A 4,936-nucleotide genomic window follows, 5' to 3' on the forward strand; every position below is an offset into this window, starting at 1 on the left:
TATGCCAAAAGACCAAGTATGATAGAGGGAAGCAACCTGGATTACTCCAGCCATTGCCTATTCCAAATTCACCATGGGAGAGTATATCCATGGACTTTATCTTTGGATTACCCAAGTCTATCCATGGGAATACAGGAATATGGACAATAGTTGACAGGTTTAGCAAAAAGCACATTTTATTCCTGTCAAAAAGACTATTAAGGCACATCAAATGGCAACTCTCTTCATATCTCAGATTTTCAAGCACCATGGATTACCCACATCCATCGTGTCCTATAGAGATCCTAGAATGACCAGTAATTTCTGGAAAGGTCTCTTTGAAAATCTAGGAACAAGATTGAATTTCTCTTTGGCCTATCACCCACAAACGGATGGCCAAAGTGAGATAGCCAATCTCACAATACTTGATCTACTCAAGACTTATGTTACCGAAGTAGATCAACACTCACAATGGGAAAAGTACTTACCTCTTGTAGAGTATGCCTACAATAATAGTGTACATACTTCTCTGGAAAAAGCACCTTTTGAGATCATTGAGGGAATACCTAAAAGCCCCTTGCTACTCAAAGTACATGGGAAGATCTTCGCCGCCGATGAGTATAGCCGTGACCTACAAGAATCTTTTCAAAAGATTAGGGAGGCTATATCCATAGCTCAACAAAAAAGGAAAAAATCTGCTGTTGATAAGCACAGAAGAGCCTTAATGTTCAAAGAAAATGATTGGGTCTTACTCAAGTTTCCTAAGGCTCGATTAAGGCAAACGACAGGCAAAAATCCTACGGGCCATCAAAAGTATTATGCTAAACTAGCAAAAAGATACTATGGTCCTTTCCAAATCTTGAAGCCCATCAATGAGACGGCTTATCAACTCAAGTTTCCCAACCATTGGCTCATACACAATGCCTTTCATGTAAGCCTACTTAAGCCCTACAAAGGAGAGCCACCAACTGAACCAATTATTGAATACTCTCCCGAAGTTGAAGACCAAGAAGAGGTGCTACAACCCGAAGCTGTTCTTCGGCATGAAGACAAGGTACTACGGCATGGTAAGATTATCCGACGGTATCTTATTAAGTTCAAAAATTATCCTTTTGAAGATGCTAGATGGATGCAAGGAATACAGCTTAACACTAGGTTGGTAATGGGACACTTTTATGTCCTGGGACACTTAGTATGTCCTGTTAAGTGACCATTTTCCTTGAATTATGTTAAGAGTTTCAAAATGGATTTTGAGGTGCTATCTGCCTAAAAATTGGTCTCATGAGCTGAAAAAAACTCGACATTTTTTTGGAATATCAATTCCATCTTTAACCTTGTCCTTACACAACATTTCACAACCTAAACTGTGTGAAAAAACGGGTCCTGTTTTTGGCTTTTTTCAACTTTTTGCAACTATACCACTCTAGAATTCATGTTTGTGAGGTCTATAATGCTAAAGAACTATCTTTAGTAGTCCTTAACATGTCCTGATGCTTCTAGGGAGAAATAAATGTTAAAGTTTTAAGTTCTGACCAAATTACAAAAATTGTCAAATCCTGTTTTTTAGCCAATTTTAGCTCTTCTATGATTTTTTTGGTGGCTTTCATGATATCCAAATGCAGTTTTGATTTTCTATGTCGCATATTGTAACATAAATCTGATATTCCTTGAGTTTTGGGGAACCTAATACCCTATTTTGCATAGTAGACAACGATGGTTGATTTTTTCAATTATAGAAGAAAACGAAACATTCTAGTATATCAAGTATAGCTTTTTCAATATTGTTAGTTTCTGGTGACAACTACATGCATTTTGTAGGTAGTAATCATATCTAGTCATAAGGATCAAATTTGGCTAGATATTGAATAGTTTCTATGGGATTCAACAACTCATAATGTTGAACCCAGTTTTTTCATGTTTGCTGTATTTAGCACTTCATCTTTGTCCCCAAGATTCCCCTTGGTAAGAGATGTATTATTCTTTTGACATGCTCCATGGCTCCTTATGAACCTTAAGGACAATAGGAAACTAAGAAAACATGCATATATTATTTGTATTGAGCGTGGCTATAGAAACTTTGATGATAGGTTTGCAGAATGGTAAAAATTCAACTTTTTTGTACCTATTTCTTCTGGAAAAACAAAAAATAGTGAGTGAGAAGGAATCATATGTTCTGATCACCAACCCATTGAAGTTAACTAGGGAATTTATCCCAAGTCCTACAAAAATCCCTAATCTTATTTTTATGCAACAAAGCGTAAGAAATGACTGTTTTGATGAAAATGTACCTGTCCATCAACTTTGGAGGCTTGGTGTGACCAAAAGATGAGAAATTTTACAAGTTTCTTATTTTTTCCATGAGTAGTAGGCCTTGAACTATAACCTCATGAAAGGATTTTACAAAATGAGTGGATCTACTATGGTTTTGGAGGTTTTTTTCAAAACCCTGAAAGGACACTTTTATGTCCTGTTAGGTTACCAACCTAGTGTTAAGGATAGTGATGGGGGCTTTTCACAAGCCAAGCTCCTATACCCCTCTGCTCTGATGGAAAGGCCCTTTCATCATCAGGAAAAAGTATGCCAATGGAAGCTACCAACTTATGGAGGCTGATGGAAAACTTCATAAAACCAAGGTAAATGGTTGGCGACTTAAACCTTAATTTCTTCGATTTGACCAGGCTCCACCAATTGACATTCCACATGAGTACACACCATCAGCCGCCACCTCCGATGATAATGATCAAACAGATGAGCTAGAGACATGAATGCCTCTAGCCAAAAGGGGAGGGCTCATGATGGGGGCTTTTCACAAGCCAAGCTCCCATACCCCTCTTCTCTCGTCCCCACTCCATGAAAACCCCCTCTTAGGGAGGGAGTGATAAAAGGCATTGGAAAAAGTAAGAAAAACAAAAAGTATGATTATGTAAATATATAAGAAAGGTAAAATAGGCCACCTCATGCCTGCGGGGTAGCCCATCCCCACCTTGCCTCTTTTTTCTTCACTGTTGCCCCGTCGTGTGTCCCTTTTCCTCTCCTCCACTCAAAAGGTCAACCCTCTCTCTCTTCCCCTTGTTATTTCTCCTTTCTCTCTCCCCTCAAGCTACCCCACCTCTCACCAATAATGCATTATAATTCAACAATAATGCACCCTAACTCACATGCAACTTACCCTGTCTTCAAAAATAGTATACCCCACCCCCTCTTTCTCTCTCCTATCATATCCCATGACCCAAATACCCCCCTCTCTCTCTAAAGGGAGCCATATCTCTTGTCTTGTAGCTAAATAACCTTCCCCACACTCACACACACTCAGTTTCACTGAAAAAGGTGCCCACAGACCCATCCCCACCCAGTGGTTACCTGATTTTTCTTCTGTTCACACACATCTGCACACAGATTCACCTCTGAACACACTCCCCTCTCTCCCCTCTTGTAATTACTTTAGCCTCCATGTCACCTCTCACTTTTTTTCATCAACCCATCTCTCTCTCTTAGTCTCTCTCTCATGAGACTACTGTTCTGGCACATATACACACAGCCAGACAAGTGGGGCCCACAGTCACATGGCCTATGTAGATAATGATTTCTTCATTTCTAAATTCTATAATTTCTCCCCCCTCCTCCCCTATATAAAGAGGGGTCACCATCACACTAAACACACACAACATCACCAAAGAACACACTATGCACTATGTGTGCCTAGTGCACACACACACACACACACACCCACACCATCACCATCACCGCAATCACCATGCTTGTCTTGAGCATGACCTCTACACCCTTGGCTATGGAAGATGAAGGGCAACTAAATGAAGGATTATGGCCATAACCCTCGTGCGAGTCTTCGCCATCAACTCCCACCTATCCGCCATGTGCTCTACCACTCTCTCCCTTCTCATTCCCCTACCCTATGCTCCCCATTTCATCGCCTTATTCTCTAAATAAAGCTTGAGGTTCTGTGAGTATGTTTTCTTGCAATGTTTTGCACATGTGAGGTGTGCGGAATCGCCACCTAATCTTGTGTTTGGAGTGAGCTTGTGTATGTGTGAAGGGTGTGCGGATTCACCATCCTTTTGTGGTGCCTAAGTACTAAACCGCTATACCCCCTCCCTCACTCTCTCTCTCTCTCTCTCTCTCTCACTCACTTGATCTCATTCCCTTTCCTCTTCATCATTACTCCCAAGCATCCATCTCTCTTGGATGAAAACTTTGTTATGGTGGTGTGTTGTTTGCGTCCTAGCCGCTGAAGCTAGGTGGTGCCCCTGTTTGCTTTACCATGACAGGCTCGAGGCGCTCCATTCGGTCCCCGGTGTTTTAGAGGCCGTCGGGGGTTCGGGGTTCGCTTTGCTCGCGTCATTTGGTGCCCCCACTGAGGATCTTTTCATGAGACCCTTCAGTTTACAAGACTGAAACCCCTAAACTATTGTGAATGGATGAATGGCTAGCAGGATTTGCTAATTGGACGACAGAAGAAGAAGAGCTCCAAGCACAACTAGACGAACTCCGCATCTCCATCGAAGCTCGAGTGCCAGGCGTAGCAGTAATCGATTTGCAGTGGGAGAGTCAACCAACACGCCAAACCCAGTGGATATACATAGGCCAAGTACCAAGAAGAAGAAGGAGAAGGTCGAAACCATGTCCGCAACCTACAACCAACCCACAACAACAAAATGGAAGGAGCTCTACACAATAGATAATCAACACTATTCTACTTTGAGAATCGGGTAACTCAAGTCACCGAGGTAATTATCACAGTCAATTTTCAAGTCGCACCTGATGCTGCAGCACAGATAACGGAATCATTCGCTCACACTCTCACTAGAGAAACTAGGGATCTACTGAGTTTGTTTCAAGAAAGAACACCACCCTCTCCCACAAGCTTGGAGTGACTAAGCACCTCTAAGCTTCACATGAATCAGTACAACCTACCTCAAGACAGATCACACATACCAAC

Source organism: Adiantum capillus-veneris, chromosome 8 (assembly GCF_014529385.1).
Source record: "Adiantum capillus-veneris isolate H3 chromosome 8, ASM1452938v2, whole genome shotgun sequence".
Lineage (NCBI taxonomy): Eukaryota > Viridiplantae > Streptophyta > Polypodiopsida > Polypodiales > Pteridaceae > Adiantum > Adiantum capillus-veneris.